Source organism: Canis lupus, chromosome 36 (assembly GCF_048164855.1).
Source record: "Canis lupus baileyi chromosome 36, mCanLup2.hap1, whole genome shotgun sequence".
In the NCBI taxonomy this organism is placed as follows: domain Eukaryota; kingdom Metazoa; phylum Chordata; class Mammalia; order Carnivora; family Canidae; genus Canis; species Canis lupus.
Window position 1 is genome coordinate 16,174,550 of NC_132873.1, and position 19,302 is coordinate 16,193,851.

General features: G+C 41.6%; 1 protein-coding gene across 21 annotated transcripts in view; it reads left to right on the forward strand.

The window, feature by feature from the left end:
- CMKLR2 (chemerin chemokine-like receptor 2) overlaps positions 1-19,302 on the forward strand; it is a 50,468-nt gene that overhangs the window by 25,990 nt on the left and 5,176 nt on the right. For 16 of the 21 annotated variants that reach the window (XM_072813256.1, XM_072813269.1, XM_072813255.1 and 13 more), the window contains one exon: positions 12,633-12,705. The gene's annotated coding sequence lies outside the window, so the exon portion shown is untranslated. Of the gene's footprint in view, positions 1-5,218; positions 5,245-7,733; positions 7,833-9,661; positions 9,774-12,632; positions 12,706-19,302 lie in introns of those variants that run through there. The other 5 variants (XM_072813265.1, XM_072813263.1, XM_072813264.1 and 2 more) reach the window with 3 other exon arrangements.

Below are 19,302 nucleotides of genomic sequence, written 5' to 3' on the forward strand. Positions count from 1 at the left end.
ACAACCCGCATTCTCAGTGAAGACCAGCAGCCTGGTAGCAAATGAAAGGAACAGAATGTAGTTGTGGGACTCCTTAAAAGCTTCCTTCCCAGAGAATTATGTGACCTGTCTGGTGGCTCCCTGGAAAGCCTCACTTGCAAGACTATCTATAGTTGACCTAAGTCAGCTCACCTACAGTGAAAAGCTTTTTCCCCATAGCATTTGTCAAAAATAATAACAGGCAGTTACTTAGCTTTGCAGCTGCCTGAGGAGATGGATTCCAGTTGAAAGAAAGCATTAGACTAACTAAAAGCTTTATTTTTTAAAAAAAGATTTATTTATTCATTTATTTAGGAGAGCAAGAGAGGGCGTAAAGGGAGAGGTAAAGGGGGAGGGAGATGGGGAAAGCAGACTCCCCGCTGAGCAGAGAGCCTGACATGGGGCTCAATCCCAGGACCCTGACACCATGACCTGAGCCAAAACCAAGAGTCAGACTCTTAGCCAAACGAACCACCCAGGCGCCTGTAACCAAAAGCTTTAAAAGAAAGACTGAGAAAGGACACACATAGAGAGGCTTTGAAAAGCTCTGACTTCTACCTGACAATCAAGAAGATGACATTTAAGTCTAGAGCTGTGCTCATGCCCAGGGTCCTGGGCATTGCCAGGAAAGCCATGCAAAGGCCCTAAGCTTTCCCTTTGGATGACCTTGAGGGTTCTGCAAGCAGAAAATGAAGGCTAAGGCAGAGTTGAAAATGTGCCCCCAACGTGCATATAGTGCCCCTCATCGAAAACAAGATTTATTGGTTCCAGGCATTTAAGGAAATTTCCAGATCTTATATTATACCTTCAGAGCTTTGCATGATGGTAACAACAAAGGAAAGGTTGCATGAGCCATGGCACAGCCTACAGCTTTGATGTTTCTCTGCATTCCTGATCCCTCCATTTCAGTGCAGGCCACTAAGAATTTTCCTTACTTTCCTTCCAGCTCAGCCATACATTTAAGAAGATGATTTTTTATGTTTAGTCCAGTGTTTTTAGAGGTTTTGTAGTGAAATGTGTTTCAAGAATACGTAGAGTACCATATTGCCAGAAACATAACTCCACTCCACTTTTGAGCTCTCAGGGAGGCTCTACATACACTGTCATTTCACATTTGAATATGTATCCTAAGTCGCAGGGAGTCCTATAGACTGTGTTGGTGGAGAATCCCACTTGTCTTTTTCTGCTATTCCGCCTCAGAGCCCGGCTGGAAGCAGCTTCTATTTTCTTTCCTACATGAGGAGCTCCAGGAACTCAGACACCTCTCTTTCCCTCAGGAGCTGACTCTGCCCGCTTCTCTTGTTCATCTCTCCAACTGCCATATTCTTTACTCCACAAACATTTATTTTTACCTTTTACCTTTTTACCTAAGTCTCTTACTGTTAGTCACTAGAGGAGTGTAGTAGATAACAGCAACGTGATCAGTATGAAAAATTTCATAGTTTTACAAAAGGTCTTAGAATCATGGTCCTGGTTTCCTTCTAGAGTGAGTTTTTGGCTTCCAATTTTATCCTCTTAAAGAGTTGTTCCATATTTGGGGAAGACCAAAGGGATCCTGTTTCCAAACATGACCCTTCTTCCTAGATTGAAGACAGAGTGGCCTGTGAATGCTATCAGGGCAAAACAATAGGTGTCCCTGTCTTCTCAGGAAGATATTGGGTACCTCTGAGAATCGCCAGATTGAATGGTCCTCAAGTCACTCATCCTCTGTCCTGATCAGGAATATTATGGACGTTATTTTATTATCCTATTTTTTGATGATCAAAACACCCACATACAAACTAGTTTGATTGTGGTCATATTTTTAACCACCTGATTAGCACAAGGCTTTATTCCCTCCTGCCATGCTGATTTGATAATACGTTAGACTATTTGTCTCTGTCCTTTATTTTTTAGCCTTTCTTTACTATTTTCCATCTCACTGTCTATGCTACATTTTAGGTACCCCCTTCAGATATAGCTTCTAGTTTACATTCTCCCTTTGACTGAGTCTAAGCTACAATTTTATGCATCCAATAAAATAAATTTCAGTATTAACTTTGTAATTTCTAGAAGTTCTGCATGATTCTTCATAAAACTTTCTTGGCCCAAAGTAGATACTCTGCCTAAAAGCCTAGTAATTATTAGTGCTTCTGTCTTAGGTATAAAGGGACTTTTTTTTCTACCTCCACCACTCCATATTCAGGTATTTATAAGTATTCTACTAACTCTTTTTTTTTTCTCACGTGTAAAATGAAGGGACTAGATTAAATTCTCTCTGACATTTAATTTCACTTTAAGAGACTATGGATTCTATGATCCTTAAAGATTTATTTATTTATTTTAGAGAGAGAGCGCGCACGCATGCTCCTGTGTGAGCCGGGGGGGGGGGGGGCAGAGGGAGGGAGAAAGAGAATCTCAAGCAGACTCCCCCTGAGCACAGAGCCCAGTGCAGGGCTCATTCCCACGACGACCATGAGACTGTGTATGACCTGAGCCAAAATCAAAATAAAAAGTCTGGCACTTAACCGGCTGAGCCACTCAGGTGCCCCAATAATTCTATGATCTTTGGCCACACTAACTTCACCTTCTTTCAGAGAGATTAAAAAATAGAAATTGGTTTGTAAGGAAAGAAGTCCCCTTCCCCAGCTGGCAATGGCAAGTTGAAAAAGATGAAAACAAATAGAAATGGCTGCTATATCTTTGGGGGTGAAAATGAGGCATAGGAAAATTGTTTCCCTTCATGGTACATTACTTGCCATACATTTATCCTTCATGGCACCCCATCCCTCCACAGACACCTAGTGAAGGCAGCCCTACATATATACATTGATGGGTAGGAGATTATGACCAAGCCATAGACAGGACTGTACATCCTGACCAATGGATAGGAGAGCCATCAAACTGTATCAGGTGTAACATTATAATTTCAGGGTTGGCAATACTTTAGACATTATCAAGCCTGGTCACACTTAATTCCCGGTTTCTGGGATGCCTGGATGGCTCAGTGGCCGAGTGTCTGCCTTTGGCTCAGGATATGATCCTGTGGTCCCGGGATCGAGTCCCATGTTGGACTCCCTGCATGGAGCCTGCTTCTCCCTCTGCCTGTGTCTCTGCCTCTCTCTGTGTCTCTAATGAATAAATAAATAAAATCTTAAAAAAAAAAAATTCCTGGTTTCCTCCTACAAGACCCTCAATTTGTGTCTGCCTCATTAAACACCTCCAAGTATGGGAACCGTGCCATCATCTGACACAGCTTTGCATTAGAATGAAAGCTCCCTGGGTTCTATTCACCACTATTCACTACTGTTTCTTCAGGGCCTAGAACACATAGTAGATGCTCAATAAATATTTTCTAAAATGTTTTTTGATAAATATTTTTTAAATGCATAAACGCCAATTTTTAACAACTATAATCTTTGGAAAGTTTTGCCTTATGCTGAGCTAAGATGTCTTTTTCTCATATCCTTAGTTATTTCCTCTGGTCAGATAAAAGTTCCCTCATCTGCATACCAGACCTTGAACCATTTGAAAAAAGTTATCCTGCCCTCAGGCACCTGGCTGACTCAATCAGAAGAGCCTGTGATTCTTGATCTCAGGGTCACGAGTTTGAGCCCCATTACAAAAAAAAAAAAGAGAAAGAATGAAAGAGGAAAGAAAGTTATCCTGTTCTTTCTTTTTTAAAATAAATAGCTTCCACCAATTCATTTAGCATTCGTCACATGATATAGTTTTAAGCTTTCTCTCTGTCCTGTTCTTTCTTTTCTGGACATGCTCAAATTTATCATTGTTTCTCTGAGACTGTAATTCTCAGAAAACAATATAATACCCCCATGTGCAACCTGACCAGTTCAAGCGGAATTGGACAAACACTCCCTTAATTCTATTAAAACACCTCTAGGGCAAATTCACCTTTTTCCCCCTCTTTTTCAAGTAGTCACATCCCTTTGTTGACTCACCTAGAGCTTATGGTCAAGGAAAAGTCTTACATTGGTGCAGAAAGTTAGCATGCCCACATGTCAGAACAGGTTGCCACAGGACATTAATCACAGTGCCTTTGGTGAATGGTACACATGGTGGAAATGTGAGTGGAGGTGGTTCATTGGGACACTGCCCAAGTGGACCACATCCATTCCCTTCTCTTGGATGATAAAAAGACACTGAATAAGCCATTAGCCCATCTCCTTTTTTTTTTATAGATTTAAAAAAAATTTTTTAAGATTGTATTTATTCATAGAGATGCAGAGAGAGAGAGAGGCAGAGACACAGGCAGAGGGAGAAGCAGGCTCCATGCAGAGAGCCTGACGTGGGACTCGATCCCGGGACTCCAGGATCATGCCCTGAGCTGCACGCGGTGCTAAACCGCTGCACCACCGGGGCTGCCCTAGCCCATCTCCTGTATCTTTGATGTAGGCATACCAAATCCGTCTTGGGAAAAAAAATTAGGGCCTGTAATTGCTGCCTAAGCGCATTACCAGCTAGGCCTGTCAGAAGATGATTTGTTTTGTATAGTAACTGGTATAAAGTTCAAAGCAGGTGTTGCTTAACAAGTAAATTCTGAAATGAGAGAAGACAGGTAATTTCTAATGAACATTCTGGATACTACCTTGAAGTCTTATTTTCCAGGTCAGTATGGTGGAATTAGATTTTGTTAGAAGTAGTAGGAAGGCTGTTCTGAATATCTCTTTTTGGAACCTGCAAAACTTGTTGATTATCTTGAATGCGAGCAACACTAAGGTGTCTCAGGCATTCTAGGGTTACTATTAATATGATTCTGCATGGTAGTTTTAAAGATGAACTTAGAATTGCCATGGTTTTTCTGCTTTTAGTAACTTTCTGTAATTGGACTTTAGGCTTAAAATGGTTTATCTAACTTTGCCTTGTTAGAGGAAATCTATCATGAGCAGAAAAGATACAGGAACCTCGTCTAAAAGTAGAATTTAAGTTTTTTTACTGTATCAAGTGGCTCGTTACCGGGTTCCTTCCAAATTCCTTGCCAGGAAATAAACTGCTTATATTACGTTTCTCTGAAGATATATTATGGGGTTTATATAGGTGCCAAGACATTTTTCTGATTTGAGTACCTGGTGAAGCACTTGGCTTTTGAGTCATCCAAAGTACTGAGACAATAGGAGTAGTGCAGATATATGCATATGTCTATTCTTTCTCCTGAACCATTGTACTTAATGACCCTCACAAGATCCCTTTTCTTTTCCTCAAGTACCTGACCTCTGTTTCTGGGACAAGGTGAGTCCTATCAAAGATGAAAGAAATATATTAAATACATGCAAATTATTTTATTATTTTATTTTACTGTGTCCAGAACCAACTTACAAAATAGTATAGTGATGAGACCTCAGAAGTGGTTCTTCCCTTTCATTTCTACCACTGTGAACAATACGTAAATGGAAAAGATGCCTATTATAAAATGAACTAAGGATAAAAGAAAGCCCTTAAAATATAGTCCTATGTTTTACTACTGAACCAGGATCTGATATTCCTCCCTTCCCTCCTTTCTCTTTTCTTTCTTTCATTTTTTTCTTTCTTTCTTAGTCAAGGAAAGAAGAGGGGAAAATATAAATGCTCTCTCTCCTTACCTTCTAGTTATACAAACTTAAAAGTGAAGAACTAGTTAGGAAGTAGAGATTCTATTTCTCCGGTGTGGCGTTCTACAGCCGCTTTGAGCACCACTGCATGTTTATAACCTTTTCTCACAGATGTTACATTTTATGAAATCTGACTCATTCGGGTGGTACTAGTATCTTTAGTACTAGAATTCCCTGAGGGCTGGACTATTACACAAGTTTGCTTCACTCAAAACCTGAAATATTTGAATAGAATATTTCCCGGAAAAAAAAAGAGGCAACAAGAATTTGCCATAATTAAATAAATCAGAGAGCAGTGATTTCAAATTCCTTTTTTTTTTTTTTTTTCTGGGAAGAATGAAGGAGGGACAATATTCTTGTTTGGGGAGGTTTCACTTTTATTTGCAGAATGTTTCTAATTTATGTGAGCTTTTCGTTTTGGACCTTGGTCTATAATTTTGTTTCAATGTGCAAAAAAACATTTACTAGAAGACATTTTTTGAATGCCCACTCTGTGCAAAACACCAGATTTGGTGCTTCTTGGAAGCATGGAGAATAGTAAAAGAGCTAGAAGACAATGTCCTGCCATCTTTGCATTTCTCATAAAAATTAAAGTTAAATATCACCTGTATTTTCCAAATGAGACCTCTGGGGTCCCAAGTGAGGTGACTCATCCAGAGCTCTGCAGCTAGTAACATATAGAACTAAGACTTAAGACCATCTCTCCTTAGTTCCAATGCTTTTTTTAAAAAAAGATTTTGTTAAAAAAAAAAAAAAAAGATTTTGTTTATTTATTCATGAGAGACACAGAGAGAGAGGCAGAGACAGAGGCAGAGGGAGAAGCAGGCTCCATGCAGGGAACCCGACACAGGACTCGATCCCGGGACTCCAGGATCATGCCCTGAGCTGAAAGCAATGCCCAACCGCTGAGCCACCCAGGTGTCCCAGTTCTAATGCTTTCTCAACACATTCAACACCAAGACTACTTGGTACCTGTGGACTTAAATGGGGTCAAGTGTTATGGCAAGGCCAACACTAGGATGAAGCAATTGACACAACATTCTAACAAGTACCAAAAATGCCATTAATCACAATGAATGCAAACATCTGCTGAACAAAAAAATCGAAATTTGAAGTGAAGTCAGAATCCAGCCCAGCTCTTATATGACCCTGCCTCACTTACCTTACCCTAATCTTGGCCCTACATCATGCAACTGAACTCTTGGGTAGACTAAGGAGACAAAGAATAAGGAAATATTCCCATGGCTGGGATAGTAGTAAATTATTACTATAATTGTAAGTCGTAACAGAATCCTTAAATGTTTATTTAGAGTCAGATGTCCAGATGTTTGGAGATAGATCATAAACTATCCACAGTGGTATATTAAGGCAAAATGGCTCACATTTATTTTAATAAGAAACAGACTGAGGGGCACCTGGCTGGCTCAACTGGTAGAGCGTGTGGCTCTTGATCTTGGGGTCATGAGTTTGAGCCCCACATTGGGTGTAGAGGTTACTTAAAAATAAAATCTTTAAAAAATAAAAAATAAAGGGGCTCTTTGGTGGCTCTGTCAGTTAAGTGCCTCTTTTTTTTATTTTTAAGATTTTATTTTATTATTTATTCATGAGAGATACAGAGAGAAGGAGGCTCCATGCAAGGATGCGGGACTCAATCCTGGGACTCCAGGATCACGCCCTGGGCTGAAGGCAGTTGCTAAACCACTGAGCCACCCAGGGATCCCCAAGTGTCTGACTCTTGAGGTTGGCTTAGGTTGCGATCTCAGGTTATGAGATCTAGCCCCAGCTCAAGTCCAGCTTTGCAGTCAGCATAGAATCTGCTTGAGATTCTCACCTCTCCTTATCCCTCCACGCACTCATGCTCACTCTCAAATAAATAAAATCTCTTTAAAAAGAAAACATAAAAACAAAGAAACAGAAGTGCATGGGGAAAAACTTGAGATGTGACAGTGGGTCATGGTAACCTCTGGGGAACACTGTTTCCATATGAACCTGCTTCCTTTCAAAGGCTTGGACAAAATGGAGCCTCACAGTGAGGTTTGGAGGGCTTTGATCAGAAGTAGAAACTGGGTTAAAATTTTTCTTCCCCTTTTTTTGATTTTCTTCTCTCTCATCCATGTTTTATGCCTGAAGTGGTAAGCTAGGACATGGATAGGTACCATTTGAAAGTGCCCTTGCCGTTAGGAAGCCAAGAAGTAATTCCAGTGAATCCAAGAGGAAAGGAGAAGCCAGGTAAATTCAGTCCTCCAGGTTCATATGTGGTCCAGTTCACTTTGCCTGCCATGCAGCAGTGAAGAATTATGCACTTGCCTGAATGTTCTCAGAAATCCAGCTGCCATGGAACTACATGGGAGTTGGTTTAGGTTCCTGGGCAGTTTAGTTCTTCACTTTTCCACATCTTACAGGGACTTTAATAGCAGGGTCAGAATCAGCCCCAGGAACAGAATAGGTTCTGGGTAAATGGGGGCCTATGACACAGGATTAATATGCATCTGTGATGGGAGCTCAGAGTACAACTTGTGCTCATAGGCTGGTCCACTGGGCCTAGAGGTGGGGGTGGCAGGTGGTGAGTGGTGAGAGGAGTCTAAGAAAGAACCCAAACTACTTTCTTACGTCATTCTCGGCTCCCTTCTATCTAGTAATCCTCGTTTGTAGGGAAGAGTGTGTCATTTTTTGTTTCCTTTTGTTTTTTCATGTAGCCACAGGTACAGCTCTAGGAAAGGAAAGCAGACTTATTCTCCAAAGTCAGTGTCATTCTCAGAATCTCTACTGCTTGAGAAAGGATCCTTGTGCCTTGGGTGCCTAAAGGTTAAGAATATGTGCATTCAGACATTTGGATAAGAATTCTAACCATGCCAGCTTGCCAGCTGAATGGTTTTTCCAAGTTCTGCAATTGTTTTCGTCTTTGGTTTCCTAATCAACAGATAGAAAAATAAGGGCTCAAAAAAAAATATCAAAAACAGTTTTCATAGATTCTTGCTCTTAAAAGATGAAGACCCCCTTCTTTGCCCAACCATCAGCGCCTTCTGGACTTCTCCCCACCCCGCAGCCATGCCGGCTGTGCCTGAACCCCCTCGGTGCTCACTCAGTGAGGAATGCATCTGTTTGCTCCATTTGTTGGCTGGTAGGTTTTTAACATTCTCCGTTAGATTCTTGTTTCTACTAAGCCAAAATTCTTGTTTCTACTAAGCCAAAATTTTCCTGGCTGTTATGCCAACATTTTTTGCCCTAGTTCCAACATGGGAAACATAGAGAATAAATGTCTCAGTTTTTCCTCATCTCCAAGTATCCGAAGACAGCTATCAGACTCCATCAGTTTTCCTTTCTCAATGGTTTCCTTCAAACACTCCAAAAAAGACATAACTTCAAGTACCCTCAGTCTCCTGAGTTGTTCCTTTTACACAGCTTTCACTTTCCAGTGGTCTTCTCAAAATCTGTTTTGCTGACCTCAACAAACTACCTCTAATACAGATTGACCATGACAAAGCAGAGCTGAGGCTGCCAGCTTTGTTTTCATTACCATCGAATAATTTTAAATGTTCCTGACAAATGGCTCTAAACCATCAAAATAATGGTTTTGGCACCCAACTGCTTGATAATGATCGACTGGCAAGACTTTCAACTTATGCTTTATTTTATCTTCTGTGACTACATTTTATCCCACACCCCCTCCTATGTCCTCCGGGGGGGGAAGAAAGGTAAAAAATATTGTCAGGCGTAATCTTACATGAATGGGAGGAAGTTCTAGAATTGTTGCCCTTCCCTCCACCCCCTACATATTTACTGCTGTGTTGAAAAAACAGTTTTGCAACCAAAACAAGTTTCCCTTCCACCTCTTTGACCAAGTTCACTTGCTACTTCTCTGAATGATAAATGGTACTGTTTTGTGAAGTGGCTACAACTTCAGTGTATTCTGGAAGTCCTCTGACTTTTGTTCTTTGTCCTTTAGGGGAATAGCCTTCTCTCTCCTTTTTTTTTTTTTTTTAAGATTTATTTATTTTAGAAAGAGCGAGAATGAGAGTATGTGACTGGGGGGAGGGGCAGAGGGAGAGAATCTCAAGCAGACTCCTGGCTCCCAGCCTGAAGAAGGCTCCATCTTCCCACCCTTGAGATCGTGGCCTGGGCGGAAACTGAGTCTGCTGCTTAACCAACTGAGCCAACCAGGCACCTCAGGTATCACTCTCCTTAACAAAGGAAGTATCTCAATATAAATTAAAATAAGAATCCAATGGCTGCCCATTCAGTTTCCACCCTAAACCAGGTATTCCCCTTAGAAATGTCATTGACATTATGTGATTGAGAAGCAAAACGTCAGGGTGCCTGAGTGGCTTGGTGGTTGAGCATTTGCCTTCTGCTCAGGTTGTGATCCCAGGGTGCTGGGATCGAGTCCCGCATCAGGGTCCCTGCATGGAGCCTGCTTCTCCTTTTGCTGTGCCTCTGCCTTTCTGTGTCTCTCTTGAATAAATAAATAAAATCTTAAAAAAAAAAAAAAAAGGGAGAGAGAAGCAAAACATCTTCATTGCCAAATAATGATGAATTAGAAAACAGGTATGTTATGGAGGCTGCATAGACTTAACGCTGTGTGCCCTTGACTTTTCTGAATTTAAGCCATGGGTGCTGTGGTATGTATTTATGAGAAGTCATGTAATCTGTGGGGTACCCTATTGTGACTCCTGCTTCCAAAATCAGTTCTTCAGGAGACATAACCCTGCCAGAAGACATTAAAAAGGATTAAAGTTTTAGTGTCAACCATTTATACGAATGAAACTATCCAAAACATAAATTGGGAAAATTTGGGTCTCCAGCAGCTGTCTAGTCATATGCCCTACAGAAATAAAGTTACACAAGTCCTGTGTCATCGATGTTTTCAAGTTCAGTACCCACATTCTTTCTCCTAAAAAATTACTTGAAAAATCCCTTTTCAAGGAAATACTCATTTGGGGATTTCTCTTTGCTATGACCAAGGCTTTGAAACATTATATCATTGATGGTGGTGATTCTCCCAGCTTCTGGATAAAACTTGGAAAGAAGTGAGATAAAGACCTAGACTATGTTGGGGTGCCTGGCTGGCTCAGTTGGTAGAGCATGTGAGTCTTGATCTTGACTCTTGATCACGAAGTCATGAATCCAATCCCCATGTTGAGCATAGAGCTTACAATTAAAAAGAAAAAGAAAAAAGAAAAAAAAAAGATGTAGGCTGTATCCTTATTCAAAAGTAAATAAGTAGCATATTTAAGTTTTAAGTAGCATATGTAGAAGAGAGAAGTAGGGGCACCTGGGTGGCTCAGTCAGTTAATTATCTGCCCTCAGCTCAGGTCAAAATCTCAGAGCCCTGGAATTGAGTCCTGAGTCTGGCTCCCTGCTCAGCAGGGAGTCTGCTTCTCCCTCTGCACCTCCCCCTGCTCTCTCTCTCTCTCTCAGATAAATAAATAAACTCTTACCAAAAAAAGAGAGAGAGAGAAGAGGAATATAATGCTCTACGGTGTTCCATCTTTTCACTATTCTTGGCCAGATATAGAAATAATAATGGCATCTGAGGGCTAGACACAGGGAGCGCCCAATGCAAACACCTTCAAAAGGCAGGCATCTAGCAATGTGTGAACTCCATACAGACTGAATATATTTTTAAAAGATTTTATTTATTTGAGAGAGAAAGAGCACACACAAGCAGTGGGGAGAGGCAGAGGCAGAGGAGAAGCAGACTCCCTGCTGAGCAGGGAGCCAGATGTGAAGAATGTGGGGCTCAGGCTCCCAGGACCCTGAGATCATGCCATAGCCAAAGGCAGACACTTAACTGACTCAGCCCCTCAGGCGCCCAAAACAAAACAAGTTTTTATTTATTTACTTATACTTCTAAAAGTTTTATTTATTTAAGTAATCTCTATACCCATCATGGGGCTTGAACCTCATGATCCTGAGACCAAGGACCACTTACTCCTCTGACCGAGCCAGCCAGGTGCCCCCAAAACAAGTTTTTGTTTTATTTATTAAAATTTTTTTTTTTGAGAAAGAGAGGAAGAGGGAGAGGGAGATCTTAAGCAGGCCCCCTGAGATCATGACCTGAGCTGAAATCAAGAGTTGGATGCTTAACCAACTGAGCCATGCAGGCACCACCCCCCAAACAAGTTTTTAAATCTCTGCTTAAAATTTTCTCACACTTAGTATGCCTGGGCGGCCAGCGGTTTAGTGCCTGCTTTTGGCTCAGGTTGTGATCCCGGGGTCCGGGGATCGAGTCCCATATTGGGCTCCCTGTGGGGAGCCTGCTTCTCCCTCTGCCTATGTCTCTGCTTCTATCTGTATCTCTGCCTCTCTCTCTCTCTCTCTCTGTCTCTCTGTCTCTCTGTGTCTCTCATGAATAAATTAAATCTTAAAAAAAAAATCTCACATTTCTCATGAAGTAACACACAAACAAGTCCTCCTCTATTACTACACACCCCCATTGTGTACTGCATTTAGTCCTGAACTGGTAATAATCAATAGCTACAATTATTGAGCATGCTTTATGTAACCAGGTGCTAAGCCAACTGCTTTTAGGGATTCCCTTACCGTGATCATTGCAGCAACCCCATGAATTAGTGCCGTTAATATACTCATTTTTTCAAAAAAAAGATTATTTATTTATTTATGAGAGACACAGAGAGAGAGGCAGAAACATAGGCAGAGGGAGAAGTAGGCTCCCTGAGGGGAGCCCGACATGGGACTTGATCACGGGACCCCAGGATCATGCCCTGAGCCAAAGGCAGACGCTCAACTGCTGAGCTACCCAGGTGTCCCTTAATATACCCATTTAACAAGTGAGGAAGCTGAGGTTTGAGGTGGTGGGTGATTTATCTAAGATTCCACAGCAAGGAAGGGGTGGCCGGGGTGGCCTGGGATCTGAAGATAGGCGTTGTGGTTCCAGAGCCCATAGACCACTTTATTGCTGGATATTTCAGTTATGCCTGTGTGTCCATTAGCTTAAAGTCTTGCAAAGAAATTAAGCCTGAAGGTTTTTCCCTGACCCAAGGTTAATCATTCACTGTTTTCTCCCAGCAATCCACAGAGCCATACAGATTGTACAAATCCAGACATTAACTTCTGAGCGGAACATTGAAGCAACTGAAACGTAAGTAGGTGTTGACTTTGCAAATAGGTGCTGTGTCCTCTACAACTGTCTGAGTGAAGCCTAGGGGTGAGACTTCCAGTCAGCCCGCAGGTGCTTTTTATAAAAAAAACCTTGATCCCAACAAAGTGAAAATAGGTATCATTTCATTTCTACTTGATTCAATTGCTTTTTTTTTCCACATAAAGGAAGAACTTTCTTTCAACCCCACTGCCTTTAAAAGTGAATAAAACATTTGTATGTCTAAAATTAGTTAGCTTTTCCATCTGAGGTTGATTTTAAAGACAACTCAATAAAAAAGTTATTGTGAAGGTTGTACACAGTTTAGCTAAACTTCCTGAAAGCTTCTATTTATCTCCTAAATGAATGTCTATCAAAGATGTCTCCCTCATCTTTGTTCTCACTCTCATGCCGAAGGCCCTGCCATCTTTGACTTCAATTATGGCAATATTCACCCACACTGCTGCCAGATGATCTTTACAAAAACAAAGGTTCAGTGGTGTCACTCCCTGCTACAAACATTTGTATTTGCTCCCAAATGGCAATGGAATAAAAATCCAAATACTTAAACATGACATTCAGGCACTTCATTACCAGAACACTTCCCTTTTTTTGTCGTCTCTTTGAGCTAAACCAAATACTTTCATCTTCCTTGTATGCCAAGGACTGTTGTTATTTATCTTAATGTCTGACATTAAGTAATAAATGATATAGGAACCACAGATAGGCAAGATGCTTTTCTATTAATGGATATGTGAGGCCAGAGCTTGGGATAGGAGAAGAATGTGATGATCACTGTTCTATCACCTTCCAAACAGCAGGAGCCAGTTGCTAGAGCACTGAAACAACCCAACCTTTACTTCCAGTGTAAGCCTCCTTGCTTCCCTTGACCGAATCAACAGAGTATCTTTATAAAACATCGCTGGACTTCATCCTCTTCCAAGTAGACATTATTCATCCAAAGAGCAGCAAAATATTCCGCTGGTGTCAAACATCTTGAGTACAATCTGGGGTGTGGTATAGAGTTTATATTTGATAGCTAGTGGAAAATACTGAGCAATGCCTCCAAATAACAACCCCCCAACCCCACCCCCACATTCTTTTCAAAATATCTCTCTTTCCTAAGAAGACAGCCCTTGAAAAATAGAGTTTGCTGGGTCGCAGATCTGTGGTTTTCACCAGAGTTTCTCTGTCCTGTCCATCTATTCTTTCTACCCCTTCCTGTCATTCATTCAGGAGCAAAATACATGTTCCCTCGAGGTTTCCACAGGAGGCACCTTCAGCTCTTGAGTTCTTTTTCTAGCGGGGTTTATGGGGAGGTCTACATAGGTGGTCCTCATAGATAATGGATCAGCAACATCAAATCCTTCTCTCTGTTCCAAGTTGATTAGAGATTAGATTTTCTCAAGACTCTGTTAGGTGTACATTTTTGCAATGGTCCATGAAAATCCGTCTAACTATCACTATGGAGCTAAATTAAACCCTTTTGTATTCGCCAAATGTTCTGCCAGAAGGAATCTTTGTGTTTTGTCAAGGTAGATAAACAAAATGTTTCCCTCTATAGCCAAACCACATTTAAAAGTTTAAAAGTTTAAAGCCACATTTAAAAGTTTAATGATACACATTTCTACCAGATGTCCTTCCCCCAAAATCATCTGGGTTTTACAGACTATTTATCACTACACTTTCTGCCAGGACTCTTGCAGTGAAATCTGTTTATTCAGAAAAGAGTTTAGGCTTTGCTATCTATTAAATCTGAAGAGATCAGAAACCAATTTATTTAATTTTTAAAAATAGTTCTGTGCTCCAGGACTAGACATTTGCCACTTGAGTATCTGGGTAAATGTAACCTAGGAATGTGATAACTTGGGTCCTCTCAGAATCCAAATCCCTGCGGTAAACAAGCCTCTTCACATTCTTTGGAAACCAAGCCATGGGCTTCGGGATGGTCCTCTGACCTTTGCTCCGCAGCGAGCATTTTTCACGCATTTCTGACAGACTTGGGTGAACTTGCATATGTTCACACACACAGTGCAACCTGGCGCTTACTTAAGTGGCTACTCAAAAGCTGTTATGGTCACGTATATCTTTGCTAGTCTTTATCTTAGTCAGAATAATTTATTTGCCTTTCGGCAGCACATATGGTCTAAGGCAAATACAGTAGCTCTTTCCTCTCTTCAGTCAAGTCTAAAAGTCTCATCCTGGCATTGTTATTGTGCTCTTCGAAGCATTTCCAAATTGAGAAAGCTGTATGAGGTCTCAGTGGAAAGTCACTGCCAGCCAACGTGGTTTGACTCTGTCTGTTTAATAAATGACAGTGTTTCCTTTAAGCCTGGGTTTAAAGACTTAATTTGCTTGCTATTCATCTCCACTTCTGGTGGTGACTGCCCCGCAAGGCTCATTTTCCATTGCCCAGATGTTTCTCCAGTTTCACCACTGCGTCTGATTCCCATCCTTCCCTCACTTCTCAACAGCCATATGTGTATGTGTATATATGCACGTGGATGTGCGTGTGTATCCACATGATTAAACTGAGGACACATTTTCTCATGTTTTCGTTCTGTATCTCCTTTTACCCTTTAAACAAATAAGTTTAACACGACACAATTGATGATACAGCAGAATATCAATTGTTAAAAGTTTAAAAAGTCATCTCTAGGGGTGCCTGCATGGCTCAGTCGGTTGAGCATCCAACTCGTGATTTTGGCTTGGGTCACAGTCTTATTGGTCGTGAGATCGAGCCCCATGTCAGGCTCCACACTCAGCATGGGAGTCTGCTTGTCCCTCTCCCTTTCCTTTCCCTTGTCCCAACTCATCATTGGTCTGCTGTATTAATTGGCAGAAAGTTAAAGTAAGGGTCTCAGGGGAGGCCTTGAGTAGCATTAAGTCATGGTTGCTTCCCTGGGACCAAGGGGCAAATCATTTGCAGAGGCCAATTCAGAGTTCCTATTTCTATTTTAACGTACAGTTTCCTCCTTCACTGTTAAAAGCTCAAAGTTTTCAAGAGTTGGCCTGCTCCAGAGGTCACAGATTTGTAGATGGGCTGAATGTGGTCCGCAGCTGTTTTGTTCTGAAATAGTAATTTAGAAGCTGGAAGCTTTTCACATTAGTAATATAGATATCCAGCCATTCTTCAAAAACTCTGGCAACACTAAGTCCTTATTTCCCACATGAAAACAATTGGCTAGGACCGAGTAGCTGCTGTCCATTGAAAGCGAGTTTGCTGCTCTTTGGTTCCCTCAAATCCCATTGTCTCCCCAACCTGAACAACTGCACCTATTATGGTCACCTGCCCCTGGGACATTTAAATTTGAAATAGAGGGCAGAGGATGTTTATTTTTCGCGGCTTAGGCCCGGCCCAGGAGAGCACGAGATGGCAGAGGATGTTTAACCTCTAATATAGGTCTACTATTGTCATAATTCAAGATCTGCCCCTCATTTCTTTATAAAGTACGAGTCTTATCAGCTCAGCTTATCATAGTCAATTGCAAAACTCCCTCATATTCGATCTCCATGGTTGAAAAGGGTGTTCCTTAAATGACTCTTGCTGAGGTAGAGAGATCCCCATTACAAGGTCAGCTTCTTTCTTTTTTCTGTTGTCCTTAAGGGAAGGTCCTCACTTTCTCTCTCTCCAGAAGTCATCTCCTTTGGTAGGACTAACTCCTTCCTCAAGGTTTCTTACAGCATCTCTTCACAGCACATGAGCACTGCCAGATCTCTACTACAGTGCTTAGGGGGAAGGCCCAGAAAAACTAAGGTAGTTAGGATACAGGTCCTGCTGCTTTAACAAGAGCTTAAAAAGAATAGCAGGGCAAATATGTTCTCACTTAGTAATCCAGAAGGAGGAAGTCCAGAGAGGTAGGGCAGCTGTGCTCCACGAGGTCATCTGAAGACCCAAGCTTCTTCTATCTTATGAAAACATGTGTTTTTCTCATCTACATGGTACAAGACAGCACATCACTGCATCTATATTCTAGCCAATGACACGAGGGATAGGAGAGGGCCTTAGACTCTGATACAGGAGGCCCCAAAGCCTGAGGGTCATTTTCTACTCTTCTCTTTCACATCTGATCCACTATCGATTCTATCTTCAATATATAAATTAGAATACAGTCCATTCCGGGACACCTGGGTGGCTCAGTGGTTGAGCATCTGCCTTTGGCTCAGGGCATGATCCTCGGATCTGAGATCGAGCCCCACATCGGGCTCCTTGCAAGGGAGTCAGCTTCTCCCTCTGCGTATGTCTCTGTCTCTTTGTGTCTCTCATGAATGGATAAATAAAATCTTTTTTTATTTTTTTAAAGATTTTATTTATTTATTCATGAGAGAGAGAGAGAGAGGCAGAGACGGGGCAGAGGGAGAAGCAGGGTCCATGCTGGGAGCCTGATGTGGGACTCGATCTAGGGTCTCCAGGATTATGCCCTGGGCTAAAGGCAGAGCTAAACTGCTGAGCCACCGGGCTGCCCTAAAATCTTTTTTTTTTTTTTTTTTTTTTTTTTTTTTTTTTTTATTTATGATAGTCATAGTCACAGAGAGAGAGAGAGAGAGAGAGGCAGAGACACAGGCAGAGGGAGAAGCAGGCTCCATGCACCGGGAGCCCGACGTGGGATTCGATCCCGGGTCTCCAGGATCGCGCCCTGGGCCAAAGGCAGGCGCCAAACCGCTGCGCCACCCAGGGATCCCCTAAAATCTTTTTTTTAAAAAAGAATTCAGTCCATTCCTTTTTTATTTAAAGATTTATTGATTTATTTGAGAGAGAACGTGCATGTGAGTGGGTGGGGGGGAGAGGGAGAGAATCTCCAGCAGACTCCATGCTTAGCACAGAGCCCAACCAAGGGGTCAATCCCATGACTCTGAGATCACAACCTGAGTCGGAATCAAGAGGCAGATGATGCTCAACTGCATGAGCCACCCAGGTGCCCCAAATTCATTGCTTTCTCATTACTTTCGCTACCACTCTGATCCAAGCCACCCTCACTTCTGGCTGGGATTATTCCAATAATCTAATTGGTCTTTCTGCTTCTATACTTGCTTGCCCCACTGTCACTGCCATTACCACCACCACCACTACCCAAAACAGTCCATTCTCAACACAGAAAGAGGGATTCATTCCATAATAGAAACAGACTACTTTTCTCCTCTGCTCAGAATCCTTCAGTGGCAGCCCATTTCCCTTAGAGTAAAAGCCAGAGTCCTTCAATGGTCTATAAATGTGTAAAAAGCCAGAGTCCTACAATGGCCTCCTACACATATCCTTGTTGCTTCTTTTCTTCTACTCTTCCCCTTGTTCACTTTGCTCACCCTATTCTACTGCCTATTCATACTGGCATCCTTTTACTATTTCTGGAATATGTTAGAAGCAGTCTGCCATAAGGCAGTGGCTGTTCCTCTGCCCAGAAGATTCTTGCCTATAATATCCATCTAACTAATTCCCTTACCTCCCTGAGGCTTTGTGGTTGCCATCTTCTCAATGAGTCTTCTGTCCACCTTACTGAGAATCAGAATCACCTCTCCTTTTCCCTTTATTCTGTTCTCTCCTGCCCCCAGTTTCTCCTTAGCACTTCCCATCTTTCAACACACTATGTAATTTGCTTTTTTATGTTTTTTTTTTAATTTTTTTTATTTTTACTGTCTCCTCTTGCTAGAATCTAAAATCTAAGAGGGAAGAAATAATTCTCTCATTTAGTGAAGAAGCACAATTAAGAATAGTGCCTGAGAAATGTAGGCACTTGCTAAGTAAGTGTTGAATGAATGATTATAATTTGGAAATGGTGGTTACCAGTTCTGGATTAAATTGTGCCCCCCTCAGAAGGATATGTTGAAATCTTAACTCCCAGTATTTCACAATGTGGTCTTTTTTGGAATTAGGGTTTTTACAGAGGTCATCAAGTTTAAAAAAGATCATGAGGGTGGGTTGTAATCCAGTATAACTCATGTCCTTATAGAAGGGGGAAATTTGGACACAAAGACAGACACCATGCGGTGATGAAGGCGGAGATTAGGGTGACACAGGTACAAGCCAAGAAAGGCCAAAGTTTGCTAGCAAATCACCAGAAGCGAGGGAAGAGGCATGGGACAGGTTCTCCCTCACAGACCTCCCTCAGAAGGAAACCACTCTCCCTACTGACTTCAGACTTCTAGCCTCCAGACTATGAGACAATAAATTTCTGTTGTTTAAAAATTTTAATCTTAGAGCACTTTGTCATGTCAGCTCTATAAAACTAATATAGTTGGTCTCTAGATATGTAGGTAGATGTGAGATCTAGAAACTTGCTTAGATCCGCAGGTGCCTATAAACTGTAAAGCAACATATAAACAAGGTATAATAATTAAACAAGAATATGTCCTTTAGGGTTAACTGTGTCTGTCCAGGGACTTAGGGGTTGCTGAATTCTACCTCACTTCTCTTTTCTCCATCCTACCCATATCCCTTACCATCGCCACCACACAGAAACATCTGCTTTAAGTCACAGGGGAATTCTTAGGTTATATTTCCTGTGAAGATTTCAGCTGGGCAGCATTCAGCAACTCTTGAAGATAGTTCTCCAAGCTTGAACTAACTGGACCTTCTGTCTAATCAACTCATCTGCTTTCTGGAAG